This window comes from Equus caballus, chromosome 5 (assembly GCF_041296265.1).
Source record: "Equus caballus isolate H_3958 breed thoroughbred chromosome 5, TB-T2T, whole genome shotgun sequence".
NCBI lineage: Eukaryota > Metazoa > Chordata > Mammalia > Perissodactyla > Equidae > Equus > Equus caballus.
In genome coordinates, this window is record NC_091688.1 from 91,928,495 (window position 1) to 91,948,394 (window position 19,900).

General features: G+C 40.4%; 1 long non-coding RNA gene across 8 annotated transcripts in view; it reads right to left on the reverse strand.

The window, feature by feature from the left end:
• Window positions 1-19,900, reverse strand: part of LOC102150692 (uncharacterized) — a 147,670-nt gene that overhangs the window by 25,915 nt on the left and 101,855 nt on the right. For 5 of the 8 annotated variants that reach the window (XR_011438881.1, XR_001380853.3, XR_011438884.1 and 2 more), the window contains exon 5: window positions 7,032-7,135. This is a non-coding gene — a long non-coding RNA (uncharacterized lncRNA). Of the gene's footprint in view, window positions 1-5,409; window positions 5,527-7,031; window positions 7,136-19,900 lie in introns of all 8 variants that reach the window. The other 3 variants (XR_011438885.1, XR_011438886.1, XR_011438882.1) reach the window with 1 other exon arrangement.

Here is a 19,900-nt window from a genome sequence, read left to right on the forward strand (position 1 = left end):
TTTGGGGCCCTAATAATGCATAGTCCCAGGACCAGCCCCTCCTCAAAAATCTGCATTACAACAAACCTCTCAAGTGATTCTGGTCCTAGACTCCCATTTTAAAAACATTTCTTATAGACTCATTTTAGTAAGACGGATGTGGGTCTTGTTAAGCAAAACGCTTTGTATTGTAAGAAGACAATGAGAGTTGAAGCAATAATATTGAACATATATAATACGGTTTCCTGTGCTATCTGTTGATTTATTGCTGATGACAAGAAATGGGTCATTATAGTCAATCAATTATCTGTCAGCTATTAGCTTTGTGTTCCAAAGTTGAGCAAGTCATGGTCTAAGGGCATCTTTTGGCCCATGAGCTAATTTCTGGATGAAGGATTAGAGAGTCATGCCACGATAGCAAAATTCTTGTGGATAATAAGCAGTGCCGTTTTCCCACTGACACTCTTCTTCTATTCAACAGAGTAGGTAATTTAATTTGTATGGAGATATATTCTTTCCAAGGGACTTAAATATGTTTCAAATGTCCATTTTTAAAGTGGCCCATAAATATTTAATACATCCTAAATTGGTCTTCATGCCAAAAGTTTGCTCACATCTGGTGAATCTGTGCTGATCACTGGACACCAAGGGGTTAATGAAGCACAACGACCGAGTCTTACAATACTGCAAGGCACTGGGAGGAGTTCTGCACATATATCCTCTCATTTGCTCCTCGTACCAACCCTATGAGGTAGACACTAATAATATTACTAGTACTAGTAATAGATACTAACAATATTCCTATTTTATATATAAGGAAAATGAGACTTAGAGAATCAAGAAACTTGAATACAGTCATTTGGCCAGTAAGTGCTGGAATCAAGATTTGAACTCAGGTCTGTCAGACTCCAGACTCACATGTCTCAAGAACTAAAGGCACATCCAGGCCCAGCTGTTTCTCCAAAATGGACTATGAATGGGGAAATAGTCACATTTGATTGTATAAAGTTTAAACTAAGGCGCAGGAAAGTTGCTGCTCCCTTTCTGGATGGGGAGAGAGTGTTAGAAAGCAATTGGCTTCCATCTTGTTGTAATCTGATCGTGAGGATGCTCAGCAGGCCGCAGGTCAGAAGGGCTCTCAAGTCTAGCCTTCAGCCCGAGGGCTGCCATTGTGAGCCTCTTCATAGAGCATCGTGTGCTTGTCTAATGGAAAAGCTCACACCTAAGTACAGAAGCGCCTTGTTTAATTTTTAATGTATTGCTTCAAGTAGTTTTCTGTAATAACTATTAGGAAAAGATATCAAACCATCTGGGAGTCATATGGAACTTTCGCTGGTTGAGAAGAAGTGGACATTTGTGAAACTCTCAGAGGCAAGCAATGGGAGGCCCTTAACTCTAAGCTATCAGGCCAACCAATGCCATCTCCTGGCAGAGCCAGTAAATTTTAGACTGTGAAATCACAGAGGACGATTGTCAGTTGTGAATACAAAATGCTAACTGGAAAGTACTTCTCTGGCAACCCCAGCTCCCAGAACATGGTCAGAAACTAGAAAACAAAGACAAAAGACTTCCGAAAAGGCGAAAGAGAGATCAAAGCCCGTGTGTTTTGCTCATACAAAATAGCTCTGCTCTTGCTTAAATCTCACTGATTCGTATTTAGTAAACAACTTTAGCAAAGTTGGTAATCAGCAATAAGTGGAGCAGATGCTTGTGGTCAGCACATTAATAGACCCAATAGCCGCTGATAGCCTGGCAGAGGGAAATTGCTTTTTAATCTATTTTTTAAAATGAAAAAATTGAAAGTCCCTACAGGGTGACAGTCAAAGAGGGCGAGGGCTCTGAGTCCCGTCAGCCTCGTGGTCACAAGGAGGGCACCGCACTGCAGCCCGCTGGTTTCCATTGTCTTGCTATTGGCCATTTAAGTCAGGAGGCTACAAGAAAATCGTTCAATGGTATTTCACTTACTGTTGTAAAGGCAGGCAAGGATAGAAGCATTTGAGAAAGAGGCACGGGTAGGATGGAGACTTTTCATTTTCTCTTTTAGTCTTTGAAAGATATTGTATGAGTCTGCTTGGGCTGCCCACAGAACACTACAGGCTGGGGGGCTTCAACAAGAGAAATTTATTTTCTCATCGTTCTGGGGGCTGGAGTCCAAGATCAAGGTGCCGGCAGAATTGGCTCCTGGTGAGACCTCTCTTTCTGGCTGGCAGATGGCTGCCTTCTAGCTGTGTCCTCACATGGCCTTCCCTCTGTGCATGCGCACTCCTGGTGTCCCTTCCTCTTCTTATAAAGACAGCGGTCCTATTGGGTTAGGGCCCCACTCTTACTACCTCATTTAACCTTAATTATCTCCTTAAAAGCCCTATCTACAGTCACAGTGGGAGTTAGGGCTTCAACATATGGATTTTAGGGGCAACACAATTCAGTCCATAACACATGTGAATAAAACTCTTATTCAAAAATTAAATACATTTAAAAGTAAAAAAAGCAACTATGACCCTGCCACCCTCCCCTTCCCAATCAGTCGAGTGGCTGCTGTGTGCTAGGAATATGATAAGGCTCCGGAAGAAGATGAACCACAATAGAGGGAACACACAATAGAGTAGAAAAGAACAACCAAATGTTTCAATACGTACTTGAATTTCCTGGAAAAGGAACATTTTCTAACGACGTTTCTAAGATGCTGCTGTACACCGTCTATCAAATCCTCTCCTTTCCTTCCGTCCTCGCTCTCTTTTTCTCTTCTCTCTCTTTTCCCCTCTCAATTCTTCCTCTCCTCTTATTTCTTGCTTATATTTTCAGTGACAGTTTTGTGAAATCATTCATTAGATGGTTCCTAATTAGAGTCTCGCATTCAAGAAGGAGCCTGGAAACTACTGAAAGTTTCAATTCAGTCTTGCTCATTAAAGAGAATTCAGAATTCAGTGGAAATGCTGCATTTACCTCCCTCTCTTGCTTAGGGTGGAGGGTAGCAGGGATTCTGGTTCCCACTTGAGACTTGCTTTCCCTCCTTTTCCCTTTCTCTGATTTCTAGCTGCCTAACTCTTCAGCCCTCTGTCTTACCCATACAAATGTATCCGGGAAGGTATGATTCTAGAAAAAGACTGGAGAAATGCCACTCTAGTTTGACACTTTGTCGTGAAGACAATTCCAAGAAATCAAGGCAAGTGGTGACAACTGAAGGCAGCAGCTGCAAAGTGCCGTGTTCCTGACTACAAAATGCCTCGCTCGCCGTTGTAATGAGATTCTCATTCATCGGCAGTTGAGGGCAGTTGCTGAACAGGCCTAGACATTTCAAGGAAATACTTAAGAGGAATATTTTTCATCTTTGATTTGTGAGTTAAGGTTCCTGTTTTAAATTTGTTTTGCCAGACTTCTGAAGCACACAAGGGAGGGCGTAATCTCTGTTCTGCTACAATAAACCTGCCTGCGCATGAGACAACCCGGGATGGGTTATAAATATCCTATAATTTGCTGAAAGTACTGAAGCACAGCTTTATATCAGATTTTTCTTATTCTTCTTCTTCAAACCTCCTGGCAGTTCTCTTATCAAGATTCGACAGCAGTAGGCCCATAGCTCAGTTGCCTATTTATGCTTTAGTACAAAACTGAGAAAACATTTCATTGCTATAGATAACTTTCTAAAAGTTAGATCCCTTTTTAGTGTGGAAAGTTCAAGCTTTGCCTGCTTAAAATTGTCTGTTAAGCAGTCACTGTGGAAATTACATTTACTGGGGAGGGAAGACAAGACTGAAATGGAGAGCAGATGCCATCCAAATGGTCTTTGAAGTAAATTTTATAATTGAGGCACTGAAATTAATGGCCATAAAATTGACATGAGCAAGCCCCGGCCGATGACCAGCTGTAGGGCCAGCACACCTCCATACTGACCCGCTCCATCTTTCCTATTCTAATAACAGCTCTCACAAGTACAGACTTTCAATCCTGTCAAAATGTCCTGTGCTGACAGGAAGCTCACTGGGATGAAAATTGCCACAAATTGACACCCTATTCCCAATATGCACTCTGGCATCATCGTGTTCCTAATCTGTTTAAATTTCTAAAGGTCTGGCTGAAAGATAGGCATGCTTTTTAAAAGATCCCAATCAACACAATATTCTTGAGAGCTTAACTTTAGTGGCATGAAAAATTTTGTGGTTTGAAGGCTATTTCAACCAGAGATGCTTATCTTGCAGAATTCCCATGGTTCTAAAATATACACTGTGCGGGATGCCTAGAGTTCACTGCAGCGGGGGCAGCTGTCCATGTCAACGCCGAAATGCTTATTTTGCTACTTCACTATTCCAAGGATAGCGTGTGCCTCATCTTAATAGATGGCATCGGAGGTGGGTGGCATCTTAGAACCGCAGAGCCAAGAGGTCATCTATGTAGTGATTTTAAATCACAGCTTTTCAGCTGGTTCCAGGCTAGATGCAGAGCTTGTTAAAATCACACTGTCACAGGTCCTGCCCTGGGAGACCCTGAGGTGGGCCTTAGGAATTTGGAGCTTTTAAGGCTCTTTAGGTGATTAGAGTGTACAGTCAGGATTGGGAACCACGGCTGTAAATCCAATCCCTCATCCAATAGAGACAATTCTGTTCTATCATCATTTATTTTTTCAAATGACACCCTAAAAGTTCCTGAGCTTATGGGTTTGAGACCACTGAAAACATACACATTGATAAATAGGACATTAACAAAAGCCATAACAATAGAAAAACACTAGCATGGTTTTAAAAATGTTAAATCCTCAAAAAGTAGGTATAGTCAATATAAGACTTAACCTTAGAAGAAAAGATGAAGTTAGTTCAACGGAAAAAATTACAAAGATTGGGAAGAACTACACAACAAGTACTGTAAGTGGGAATGACATGGTCAAAAGGAGCCGAGGAGAAGGTGAGGTGTGTCCATGCTGGATGCTGCACTGCGCCCCCCGTGGCTTGCTGTGTTCAACAGGGTGAGGGCATTTTGCCACCCTTGCTTAATGGTGCAAAACATCACAGGGCTAATGAGAGCTGTAAGTGATCCAGCACAACGTCGATATCACACTGATAGCATTCCGCCGGTGGCCACTGAAGTCACGTCTAGAAACACGTGTCATGGCAGAACAGACAATCTTCTGAACAACATTTCTACCAAGTGTTTATTTTGCTTCTACTTAAACGCTTGTGCCTGAGGTAGCTTACTCCATTTTTGGAGAGCTCTAATAATTAAAAGCTCTTCTGTATGTTGAGCCAAACTTTGTCTTTCTGTAGTGCCCACCCATTTATCCAAGTCCAATTGTGCTACCACAGGACAGAGAACTTTTCAGGTATTTGGAAATGTGATCTTAATTGCTCTCCATCTTCTCTTTACCAGGTTAAGCATGCCCCAGTTTTTCACATGCTCCTCAAATGGTATTGCTTAGCGTTCTCTGACCACTTAGCCTACCTCCCTTTAAGATGCCCAGGGTTTTCACATCCAGACTTGATCATAATACTCCAGATTTGGCTGATCAATGTAGACATGATTGAGATGATTAGCTCCCTGGAGCTAGACACTGTATTCCTATGGATGCAGAGCAAGTAGAATAGGCTTTGAGCAGTCAAATCACATCACTGGCTTGTATTGTACTTGCAGTCTCCCACACCCTTACCTAGAGAGTATATCTTAACCCTCAGGGCACACCCTTGCCCTTGGCCACAGGACCCTTACACAAGGCCTCTGTGGCTACCTGGTCATGGGCTGAGGGAGTTCTCTCTGGCCTCACTTTTCCAGGTCCCTCCTCACACCTCCCTAGGCAGCAGCTATCTGTGATTCTGGACTATCCCTTGAAAATTGTATCACTCGTATCACACGCCATTTTAGACAAGTTATCTGATTTTGGACAGACATGCCCTTGGAAATATCTACATCTTCCTCACATCCAGGAGGGGTCATGCCCCTGAACTGAACCCAGGCCTCCCCCTTACATCCTACTAGACCCTGGGTTCCCATTCTGTCCACAAAAGGAACAGAGATAACCCCAAGGCCCTAAGCGTGTGTTTAGCATGAACTTCTGTTAAATCATGTCTCCCTAGGCACATTTGTGGAGGTGGTTTTTGGTACATAAATGTTGATTAATACATTTATCCTTATACAACTTTACGCTGTTAGATTCGTCTATCATGCTGTAGTCCCTATGGTCCTGGACTATTATCCAATACATTTGTTGCGTTCCCAGATCTATATCCCCTGCCAATATGACTGGTGTGGCAGCAGTAGCCTTTTCCAAGGCATTAAGAAAACTGTTCAAAAGCAAAGATCAATGAGAAATCCTTGTGGGTATGACCCTAGAAACCTCTCCATATGACAGTGGATTCATTAAATCACACATTTTTTGTATTGTGCTTCAATAACATATGTATATATATATTATGTAGCTGACTCAAAAAATAAACTTACAATTAAATAAATCATACTATAAACAAAGGTCCTGGAAAAACAAGGAGAGCCTGAGAAACTGTCACAGACTAAGACTAAGGAAACGTGACAATTAAACACAACATGGGCTCCTGGGCAGGAAAAGGACGTTGGTGGAAAACCTGGTGAAATCCAAATAAAGTCTGTATGTTATCTAATAGGATTATACCAACGTTCATTTCTTCATTTTGATCAATGTCCATTGTTATATAACATATTAACGTTAGGGGAAGCTGGGTGAAGGGTGTATGGAAACTTTCTGTACTATCTTGCAACTCTTCTGTAAATCTAAAATTGTTTCAAAATAAAAAATTTTTAAAGTTTAAATTAAAAGTTTTTTGAAAAACCAATAAAGACTCAAAACTTGTCACTTCCTAATTTTACTATATTTTACTCCTATCTATGGTCTTGTGGTTATTTACTTCTATGGCATCTATATGCATACATTGGTTATTTTCCTCCAAACAGCTAGTTGTTAAACACCAGCACACCACACTCAAAGACCTTCCTTACTAATTAGTACAATGGCAATAGTCTGCTCATGCCCTTGACTATGGTAACCGTTTTCTTATCAACTGATTACTATGGGAGAATCTCATCGTCTGCATTACTTGTAAAATATGGCGCCGTGGCGTGATGACGGAGCTTTGGATCTTCTTGTCTGCATTTTCTGTATGTCTGCATTTTCTCTGAAGCAATCAGGGTCTTCTGAAACCTGTAATTTGAGGAGCATTTTAAATACTAAAATCAGAAGAATCACTTTCTTCTAATAGTCTGAACTAAAAATGGATTCCCCTATTGTGCAAAAACATTACACCATTAACTGGTCTCCCTGGAAACAATCACTCAAGACCATACTACCTGATCACTTTCTGCCCTGTATGCTCTGGGCTACAATCCTACCCACCTAATCGTCACATGGTCAAGACCAAATTTCCCATCTTGACCACAGAGTTGCGGCGACCTACCATGCAAATGCTGTTCTGAAATCAGATACATTACAGTATCAGTCTACAGTAGTCTCTTACTAACTAGCCTAATTACCCCTTTAAAAGAATTAGGCTGATCCAATGCAATTTTTTCTTGATAAACTCCATACTCATATATCACCTTCTTCTAAAAAGTATGTGAGGTGACTCCCCTGTATATTAGTTTGATTGCAAACTGTCTGAAATCCAGACAAATGTAAGAGAACTGCAGGAAATTGCCCCCTAATTGCCAGACTCCTACACTACACTCAGGAAAATACAATCACAAGGCTTGCTTCAGAATTGCTTCTATTTACCTTCATTTTAATCGAAAGCAAGTAATTAAGAAATTTTCTCTCCGGAAGACTTCTAATAAGCAAATTTCCATTATCCTTAACCACATAGTGTGAGCTGACTTTTCTTTTCTTAACGAATCCTGTAATGTGGACATAGACATGCATTGATCCAGCCATGGCTGAGCAGAGCTGAGCCCCATGAAGACAAGAATCAAGGGCCCTCCTCCCTCACTACACAGATTAATAAGTGCAGGATATAGACTTTATAGTCCAAAAGTCAAAAAGGACAAGAAAATCCGTATCTCTCTCTAGCCCAAGGGACAATATATTATTTACGTTTTTAATGTAACCATGTTCTACTGACCCAGCTGAAAATGTGGCAAATTGCACAATGACTTGAACAGCGGATTTTACAAATGGTAACAGATACTATTTATTGTGCCAAACATTCTAATATGCACTTTAAATAAACTATCTCATCTAAAATAATGAGGATTATTATCCCTTTTTCATGGATGAGGAAATTGAGATTAGGGGTGTAAACTCGTCCTAGATGATTGGGGTGGTAAGTGGTCAAGCTGGGATTTGAACCCAGAACTCTTGGTGCCAAAGTCTTCATTCCATCCCTATGCCTCTCTCTTCGGATCTAGATTTATCTGAACTGCTGAACAGCAAAAATGACAAACTCACTTTTCTACAGTGAAAGCCAAATGAAGTAGTTCCCACATGCTATTAGTAAAATCTTTCTAGAACACACCTCAATACACGTAAATGTAGAGATTCATAAATTATGTACCTATGGTGCTGCAATAGCATAATGTGTACATTATAAAATCTACAAAAGTAGGAAAATTGTAAAATTCTATAAAAATTTAAATATATTCTAATATTTTCTTCTCCCAACTCAGTGGGTCATCTTTTACACCCCTGAAATCTATGCACCCCACTCTGACATAGAGGTTACCCTTTCCCAAATTTAATTAATTATATACTATCTTGGTAAATTCTTATGCATAACTTGCACTAGTATTTTTACATGTGGACTTATTATTCCTAATATAATTAATATTAGGCAACACTGGCTACTTTTCAACTTTAGGTGACATAAAAGGAGCATGACTCTTGGAGAGGATCAAGGGGTCAGAGTCAAGCCTAAATCTAGTCCTATCCCAAGGCTGAAACATGACCTGTCCCTTCACAACAGCCTCCACGGCCACATTCCACCATCTGTGCAAGAGTGGGAGCAGCATCACTAACCAACGGAGTGCTGAAGATTAAAAAACGTTATAAATCATAGAGCTCCTGGCGGCAATCAAAGTGCTTTACTAATATTTCCCAACTCAGATCCATCCTCTGTTTTGTGGACTGACAGTAGATTTTTACTAAATGACTGAAACGTGGAGAGTTCAGGCAAAACCTTTTGCAAGTGAAAGTTTCGTTTTTCATGATAACCATTTATACTGTTGCTAGGATGCTCTATGTTTAGTTAGAACATAATGCAGATTGTACTTTCCCACCTTAAATTCCCAGCACATGGAAGGAGAGTTTTCCAGAAGAATAAGCCCACTATTAGTGGCATAATTCACCATGGAATAAGGGTCCAGTTGGGGCAACTATACCTCAGAGTGAGCCCTGGATGAATGGCTGCCCTTATGGTGGTCCAGTTAAATATTCTTTCTCATCATTTGAATTCAGTGGTTGCAAACTGTGTTCAGTGGAGTTCAATAATGGTGCCTGCCATGGGGTGCAGGTTGAGAGGAAGAAACGCAGGAGACCAGCAGGGGGCGTCCTGGGCCCCCTTCTCTAGCCAGAGCAGTTCTGTTCTGATCTGTTTTATATACCCGGGATGCTTAAAGGATTCCATTTAAACAAAAGGATCTGTTAAAAAAATTAACCAAAGCCATAACACATTTGCAAAATTTTAATTTTATCTCTGTAAGTAAAATATATAAGCTTCCTACTGTTCATTTTTAAAACTTGGGGCAAGAATGTGAGGCAAAAATCAGATTTGATAAAACTCCAAGGGCAAAGAATAATGTAAAAAATTCAGCAAATTAATAATTTTATAACTTCCACATATGCTCCAAGTTGAGATACAGGGTACTTGGATCACCCAAAGTTGGAATTTCAGACTTAATCCCCGCTGAGGATGACCTCAATGACAGAGTCACTCAGCCTGGCACACTTCTGAGTCTTTATTCAGACGTAGCTAGAGGATTGATAAGGTATGTGCTGAGGTTTTGAACTCTGAATCACTGATTATCAATCTTTGTGGGTGCTTCGGGAGCAAAATCAAGATAGACGAAACTTCTAGTGTGTGGGTGGGGATGGGGGCATTATAGGAATTAAAACACACTGATAGAGCCAGTGTCCCTGCTTTGAAGGATTTTTCTGCAAAATACGTTGGTAGAGAAGTGTCATTTTCAGTGGAGTGTAACATTTGAGCCTGTCAGTACTGACAGTCTGCTCAACGCCGGCCTTGTTAGCTGATTGCTATAGGCAAGACGATGAACAGCGTCCCAGGTGGTCGTAACAAACCTGTGACTACAAGCGCAGACAGAATGCCACAAACTTGGGGAAACAGAAATTGCTTTGTCTCAGTCTCTCAAATCATTCTAGTGCCTATGCTCCAGACGGAACGCCTTACTTACTTGGTCAACCTTGCCCCAGCCAATCCTACGGTTAAATAATCCACAATAGGAAACATCCCCTCCAGACAGACAAATCTATTCCCAGCACATCCTCACTCCCAAACCATTGTCCTTGTTCAAATTCACTCCTGAAATGCCTCCCTGCTTCTATCCAAATCATCTTCATTCTTCAAGAACTGAATCAAATGTTCCCTGCTCTTTAACCAGCTCTGCATAATTTCTCTATTCTCCAAATACATTCTTTTATTCAATAACCATTTACTGAGCACCTACTATGTGTCAAGCACAGTTGTAGTTGCTGTGGACACAATGGAGAGCAAGACACACAAGTCCCCGCCCTTACTGAGCTTAAAATTCTAGTGGGGAAGACCAAGGTGACTCAAAAAATACATATACACATATATACACACACAGAGATACATGCACACACACAGATGCACACACACATATATATTTATATGTACACTTAAATATTGTGACTTCAGGAAATAGTGCTATGAGGAAATAGAAAGCAAGATAAGGGAGTCTCTAATATCCACTGTCTGTGCCACTCACTTTTGATATAACACCTTGTATTCTGATTTAACTTTCAATCTGTGACTGTTTTGTGAAAGTCTTAAGGGAGAGATGTACTTACTGCCTTTGCAGCCTCCACAATGTCTACTTCAGATCTTGCAACAGATGTTCAATAAATATTCGGTGAATTCCTTGATTAAATGAAATCCATTTGCCAGCATCACAGAGAGATTTTGACTTGATGCTGACTAATGGGCTGGCTTAGGCCCCACAAAAAGACGACGAGCTTTGGGAATGGTTTGCAGCTGTCATAATGACAGATGCTAATTTAAGTCACAGATATTTTGTTCTGAAATATGCATAGGTTCCATCTATGCAGTAGTTATTGTAACTATACTGCAATGGTTCTTAAGATGTAATGCGCATATTTTCCCCATTTTCTGGAATAGTCTGTATCTACATCTTTTCAAAATAAGGTTTGTAACTACTTAATTACATTGATAACTTTTATTTATATTTAAGAATTTTCATATAAGTAAATCCACAAATCACGGGGAAAAAAATAACACTGAGTGACACAGCATCTGGAGGTGCTCCTTGTCTGTAACGCCTTCAGTTTCCTTACATAACCAAAATCTGAAATGCTTGTTCTTTACACCATTCTTTGCTCTATGAATAAGTTATGTTTTATAGTAAGTCAATCTGTTAAATATTTTTGAGTGTCCACAGCCACAAGACTGTCCTGGGTGAAGGATGTAGAAATGCAGGCAATGATGAAATTCTGACTTGCCCTGGGGTGTAGTGACCAGCCAGATACTTATTGTACTAATTTTCTTATCAGTCGCTTTCATTCCTTTCTATCTCATTATAATTCAGAAAGCAGAGCACCTTAGCAGGATGACCTTCATCTTGTGGTTGTGGTAAACAGAATGTGTATTCTGGAGTCACACAACTGGGGATTCAAATCTTAATTCTGCCACTCACTTGCAGGTGACCTTGGTGAAGGTGCCCATCTCTCTGACTCTGTTTCCTCATTGTAAAATGGACATGATAATAACCACCTCTTACAGCTGTGGTGAGGATTGAGCGAGATAAGATGCATGTTAAATGCCTTGTGCATAAGAGGCTGTCAATATATTGCCACAATTTTTATCATTATTTCTCACTTGTAATCACCTTGTGCTAAGCAGTGAAATAGAAATACAAATAAGACACCTTTCAAGACTTCAAGAAACTCCTAGTCTAGGTAGGGAGACAGAAACATATAAGTGGATAATGCCAGCGAGTGAATGAACAAAAAGTAATGAATGCAGTGACGGAGAGATGCCAGGGTGGTGCGAGAGTGTGGAGGAACAGTATTTAACTTGCGAGGTGGTATGAAGGCTTCCTAATGCATATCACATAGGAGACCTTAAAGGATAAATGGAAGTTCAGCAATGGAGATAATGGAAGAGTAATCCAGGTCCAGGGAACAGCATCAGTAAAAGTATGGAAGCAACACATAACAGTACGTGCGGGGAGCTACAAGCCATTTATGTTGCTGTCCACAACGTCCAAGGCAGAGAGTGATGATCATGGAGAGGTGAGGCCGGGGAGATAAGCAGGAAACAGCTTATGGTGGTATGTCAAGGTAAGGATCTTGAACTTCACCCCGTAGAAAATTGATAAAAAAATGCAACTAGAGATTTACATAAACAATTGACACAGTTATATCTGAATAAAATATATCACACTGGTGGCTATGTAGAAAAGGGATTGGATGAAGATGTCAGGAAGTGGAGAGACACTTAAATCAGATCCTGAATGAGGGCATGGCTGTAGGGATGGATTCAAGAATCCAGAGGTAATGAGCTAGGGCTTGATGGAGGGAGGAAGGAGCCAAGGAGAACTCACAGGTTTCTACCTAAGTGACTGAAATGGAATAAGTTTAGAAGATTCAAGGAAATTGTAAGGCCCCAATGGGGGTTGACTCATCTATCCTCTAGGGTCCTGAGATACCCCACCATTATGGCAGGGGTTGGCTTGGAGAGTGAGAGTGACAGCTAGAGACTTTTGCGAATCAGTCAGAATGACATCCAGGCTCCATGAGCAACAGTCTCTGGTACACTGCAGTACATCATGGTGGTGTCAGCCTCTCAAAAGTATGAGTTTTACACAATGGTAGATGCATGCTCATGTGAAGTGACAATGGGGTGCCTGGGAAACACTAACACACCTGTGGTTTGCACAATGTGTGAGAATAGTAGCCCCACTGAAAGGGCTGGAGGGACAGTCTTGTACTCGGGGGAGAGTCAGGCAGCCGAGACCTATAGGAACACAGCACCGTGTGGAGAGTTTAAGGATTAGGGGGTTTGTGAGGAGTGGCACAGGATTTTCCCTCACCCTGGACCTATCAATTCCCATTCCACCTTCAGTGGTGCCAATATTAAGTGCTCTCTAATTTATTATCCCTTCGCCTCTCAAGAGAGCAGCTATTAACTATTCTGACTTCCGCAGCCACGTGCTCCTCTTCACCGATGCAGTGATCAATGCCCATAATATATCTTTTTCCTGAGAAGTTTCAAGCACCTCAGAACTCATCACGGTGGATGAGCAGCTTAAACTGTTTGCTGCTTGGAGCCTCGATGTGGTCAAGATAGTGAGCGTCAAGGGTCTGCAGTCATGATTGATTCTCCTGATGGGGCCAGGTGCAATGGCGCCGGACCCTCAGGGATGCATCTTACTGCTATTTAACAGTCGCCTGAAGAAGGGGTTACTCAGTGCATCTGACCTCAGTTTGACCTGGTCAAACAAGACCAGCCTGGCTCAGTTTTTCTAAGGATTTCCATTACTTTGCAGTGTTGCAAACAGACTCATTAAAAGTTCTGAATTTGTGACTTTAAAATCCATTCTCACTGAGGATGTATATGAATGCTCTGATTTAGCTAATAAAATATTTAGAGGGAGAGATACCTGTAGATGCCATCAAGAGTTTATGTAATTGGATGGAGGAGTTCTTCTACCTTAGAATATATGTAAATTCGAAGCCAATACTATATATCTGTAAAAACACTGAGTTCTTTTTATCCTCTTAGGGCTGGAAATGCTGCCCTTTTTTGGTCTTCTAACAAGACCAACACTAACAAACGTGTACTGGAACGTGTTACTGGAATATGGAGGTTACGGAACGCATGAGTGGTACGGGAGCGAAAAGCCGGTGCCGGCTATTTATTAAGTCCTACCTTCAACTAGACTGGGGAAGTGAATGTGTTCACAGCGACACTTTTAAGAAAACTCTTTGCAGATAGAACATAAAAAGACAGAGACAAATCTGACGTTTTGACTGCTCTTCTGACCCCCGTCTTGGTTGTTTCAGGAAAATAAAGAATTACCTATAGGTACAAAACTAAGAGACATCTTAATATGTATTCAGGCACCTGTGAACTCCCCAGTTGGTGAAATTATTTTGACAAAGAGTGGCCTCACCAACCTTGTAAGAGTGTCAATGGAAAGTGCACCAGCATGGACAGCAGGCTGTGTATGGTATGGCCATGCAAATTGCAGGAGCAAAGAGATTGCTTGCTTTGTAGGAAGGCTGGGTTGGCACAGAATACACTTTCCATGGGTATATTTTCTGGCTGCTGTTTCGAATCAATTTTAGGGCAAAACTGGGTGCAGCTGGAGGTAGGAAATGGAGAACATTTGTATCAAGGACACAGTCACTTCTCGGTAGAAAATAAGAGAGACAACACACAGTTTATTTAAACAGAATGACTCAACTTGGGTTCTATGAACAAGGATTTGACAGAACCTGTGCTAAGCACATTTGCAAACAGAGGACTAAACTGCTTGCCTTTTGCTTTTGTCTTTTAGAGTTGAGATTTTGCTTTTCAAATGCTCAAGGCACCCCCTGTGTCTGAATGCGTTTGTGAATGCTCATAACCAATTGAGGATATGTTGACATTTAATTTCAATAACATTTGCAAGATTAGTTTTGGCTTTTCCACTGTTGTGTGCATTGCAAAGAGCTTTATATCTTCCCACAATAATCATGCTTATGTCTACAGGCTACAGATTCAGCATGAACTTCGGCAACCTACAAACCCTACAGACTTGAGAAGTCCCATTCAGAACTAAGCGTCCATGGCCTTTCAATTGGGGCATAGAAAAGTGACAGGTATCCAGTGATCCCACCTTGGCCAACCAAACATGGCTGGGTTGGAAATGTTATATAATTGTGGTAGTTATGGAATGAAGCATCAGTTTTCTCTCCCTCTCTAGAGACAAATTTATTTATTGATGTTGAAGGCCTACCTTTTTAAAATACAAAGGGTCGATCGGCCTTTATCATATTTAAATTTAATTAAACTCAACAACATTTATTAGCTATATCCTGCCTGCTGAGCAAAGTACAAGGTACAAAGTACACACTAATGAGTTGGACTAAAATAGTACACCAAGATGACGACTCATGGGACACTATAGTGCGTGAGAAAGAAACACTGCACATGGTATTAAAAATAGAATGCCAAATAAGATTTTAGTTCTAAAAATTTGTTTTTTGATGTGTGTGTAAGGAAAATACTAAATACAATTTAACAGCTGTTTGCCTGATTATGCAGTGATCCATCTTGAAGAAACAGTGTCCTGTGCCCAAGATCATCAGGGAATTTTGGAAGAGATCCCTTGCTGCCAGTGGCAGGATGTCCATGTTGATCAGAGGCAGCATTCACCATCAGAAACACTGAACTGTCTCTGCTAAACTAGCTTTTGGCTGGTCTCTGTATGCCAGTGGTCTTCAAATTTTCTCGCTCGTGTGTCCCCAAAAATAAGTACGAAAAACTAGAAACCCTTTTACATAGTCTTAGACCATTGTATAAATGTTTCAATATTAGTCTAAATAGTTGTTAAGATATAATTTCCAGCATATTGTAAATGTTCACATTTATAAATATCAAGTGTTTCATTATGTTTTTAAATAAATACTAAGTAATACAGTGTTTGATACCCACCATCATCTATTTAAAAGATACACCAACATACCCTTTGACGGCTGAACACTTTTTCTTTCTGTGAAGTTTTTCCAGTCTACTTTCCTCACGTAATTTTATCCTGATGTAATATTGTATTATGCTTGAAAATATTTTATTGATCACCCTATTTCTCTGCTCCAAATATATTTCTAAACTGAAAGTTATAAGAGAAAAATTATTTTTTTGTAAACATGATGCTCTAAGTGTTAAATTATTTTTCTGTATTGTGTTATTCTTAAAATTATTAGTTGTATATGGTAGATTAAAGCAATATAACTGCATTTCCAATTTTGAAAAGTAATTATTGGACAAAATAAGTGGAATGTTTTTGGGAATATATCTTAATGCAATAGATTTTTTCTCAATTAATTCACATAAGCTTGGATGAATATTATTTAATGCTGAAATGAAACAAGACTCTACATCAGTTCAATTCTATTTATCTTTTAATGCATTTAAGTGCTGAGAAATCATTCAATGGAAATGAACAGACTTCTGTTATAACAGTGTTACACAACTGTGAGTGTGAGGAAGATTGTTGCTGAGCTAACATCTATGCCAATCTTCCTGTATTTTATGCAGGATGCCTGCCACAGTGTGGCTTGCCGAACAGCGCTAGGTCAATGCCTGGGATCCAAATCTGTGAACCCTAGGCTGCTGAAGCAGAGGGTGCAAACTCAACCATTACACCACTGGGCCAGCCTTAGTGTTACTCAATTTCTGATCTCTCGAGTTAGATGACAAAAATCACACAGTGATCTATCATCAGAAATTATTTTTCATGATCTCTCATCTGACAATTCAAAGGGCTTCTCTTTAATTTTGTTGATAACAGGGAATTGGAAACAGTCTGACTTGCCAAAGGGCATGTTATGGAGGCTTTAGAGTGATTCATTCTTTAGTTTCTGGGCACTCTAGCTAATCATAAAAGCTTCACAGAGACTTATCAAGTGACCGTGAGTTATTAATTAAACTCAGTATAGTCTTTCTCTTAGAGGCCACCTGTTTATGAATTTAAAATTAGGTGAAACTGGAATTTGTACATTTTAGGCTTTTTTCCCATTGCCTGTGAACAAAGACCCTATCTCTTGTCAAACGTTCATTTATTAAAACATATCAAAGCAACTTTAACAGAGTATGGCAAATAGATAAAAACACTTGATATTCATTTATAGGGATATATTACCATTTTCATTTCATAGTTGAAGATTATCAAGTTTATGTTTATAATTATGAATCTGACAGAGCTAGAATCAATTCATCAATATATATATTTTGTTTTTTGAGGAAGATTAGCCCTGAGCTAACTGCTGCCAATCCTCCTCTTTTTGCTGAGGAAGACTGGCCCCAAACTAACATCCGCGCCCATGTTTCTCTACTTTATATGTGGGACGCCTACCACAGCATGGCTTGCCAAGTGGTGCCATGTCCGCACCCGGGATCCGAACCAGTGAACCCCGGGCGGAGGAAGCAGAATGTGCGCACTTAATCGCTGTGCCGCTGGGCCGACCCCCAACATCAATATTTGAGCATGCCACATTGATTCTATTTAAGTGAAGCTGATTTTCTAAAGTCCAGTGCATTACATGCTAGATTGTGTGGGGGATCAGAATGGGCCACCCCACAATGTGTCTCTTTGGCTTGATTATTTTTAAGGGCAAGAGACTCTGAAATAAACTTTGACCTTCCCCCTAACTGCCTAAAAGAATTTAAGATAAAAGTCCTGTCCCCTGGATAGGCCATCACCATAGATAACTCTGAGTATCGGTAGACGATGAGGGTCCTTGCTAAGCACATTCTCATCAAAGTTCTGTCTACCAAATGTTTGCTTTTCCATCTCCATGTGAATTGCCTTCCTCCCCTTTGAAGTTCCAAACCACTACCCCAACATCCTCCTTTGTCTTTAGCTGAAGATGGTATTTAAGGTGGCAGGCTTTGGCCATTCTGGTGAGTTGTGAGTTTTCTGGGGTTTCTCCCATGTACACATGTTATTAAATTTGGCTTTATTTCCTCCTGTTATTCCATCTCATGCCAACTTAATTCTAAGACCAGTCAGAAGGACCTAGAATTGTCTTTCTCCCCTACAATTGCATTTGAGGAACATTTTGTTCTATACTTAGAAATAAATATCAAGAAGTAGTAAGGTCTTGGCTTAAAAGTGAATATGGGTGTAGTAATGATTGTTGTTAAGCACATTCTTTACAATAGGAGTCACACATATTCTGGTTAAATTAATCTATATTGTATAAGGAGACATTAGAAATAAAATAAATTTGCAGAAAAGAGGTTGAAGGATGACAGTAGAAGCCTTGCTCCCAAGTCAAAAAAAAAAATGGATTTAAAATATCCAATTACTTTTTGGTAAAAAGTCACGAAATTATTTCTCCTACAGTTCTAAAGAAACATTTAAGAAACATTTGTTTCATTTTCACAAAAATGCAATGTTGATCTGTTGAAAGTAAATGTGGACATTTATACTTTCCCCTCTTTGAAATCACGCAAAATATTCAACCAAGTAAAAGCATTCACTTGCTCTTTTTTCATTATTGAAAATGTTGAATATGCCAAGCTGATGTGTTTCATAATCAATTAATATTTCCCAGCATCCTTGTTACAAATCTTAACTATCTTAAGATAAATTGGTATGGTTATGTGTATGTCAGGGTCCAGTCAAGAAAACAAAAACCACAGGAGGCATTTTAACATAAAATTTACTACAGGCAATTGATTTCCCAGATGGTGGGAGGCTGAATGGGCAAAAGGGGTCACCAAGGTTACTCTAAAATACTAGAGTAGGAGCAGCTGCTATCTAGGGAAGAGGTTGGAATTATCAGAGCCCAGAAGTTGAGTGAAAGAGTCCCACAGAGCTGGGGCTCAGACCTCTGAGAAGGAGCCCGACCCAGCTGCTGCTAATGTTCTGAGAACATGCCCAGAGGCTGGTTCTGAGAGCACCAGAGGAGACTGGAGACCAGAACCAGCTGCTGCTGTCAGACGCAGGCCACTGAAGGGGTGATACTGAGAGGAACAAGAGAAGAGAAAGTCCCTTCTTCCATCCTTGCAGTCTCCCTCTGTTCTCCCTATTGGCAGACCCTTACAGGAAGCCAGCAGCAAAGGAGAAAGTTTACAGAGTTCAACCCAGCCCCACTGAGGAGTATACAGAAGCAGAGATTTGCAGCTGAGAGGTAAGGCCGTCATAATCGGTTCAGCATAAGGCTGAGTGAACCTTGAGCTTGTCACCTAGATGATGGTGGCTGCCTCGCCCACTAGAAGGTGGGCACCCGTTTGCCTTTTCCTCACTCTTGCATCCCAATGCCTGGAACAATGTCTAGCACATAGTAGGCACACAGTAAATATTTGTTGAGACAATAAACGAATGAATGCAATTCAGACTTGGATCTCTCTGATTGCAAAGCCCATGATATTAATTGTTTTTACTATCGCTGCAACAGCATCTGCCTTTGAGGGGGAATGAACCAAAGAGAATCTCTTTCTACTGTGGGGGATTGGAATTGGCCACCCCAAGATGTGTCTCTTTGGCTTGAGGATTATTTTGGGCTGGTTACTTTTAAAAACTGCAGACATGAGAGAAATTCTGATAAGTAGAAATTATCCTTTGTAAGAGACATTTACATTTGTAAAGGAAATCTCCATCTGTAAAGGTATCTCCCTCTCTGTACCAGGAAGAAGGGGGGATGACCTTATCTCTAGAAAGTCTTATGAATGCAGAAGGCAAGGACTTAAATCTGCATTAGAACCTTACTCTTGTTTACTGTGCTTTTCTGGTAATCTCCCATAACTGACTCCCTCCACCCCCAACATCTTCCTTTGTCTTTAGCTGAGGATGGTATTTAAGGTGAGAGCTTCCACCATTTTGGTGAGTTGTTCAGTTTGCCTGAGTCTCTCCCATGTATACATGTTATAAAGCTTTGTTTAATTTTCTCCTGTTATTCTGTCTCATTCAATTTAATTTGTTCTCTGGCCAGAAGGACCTAGGGTGGGTAGAGGAAATGTCTTCCTCCCCTACACTACTTTACAGG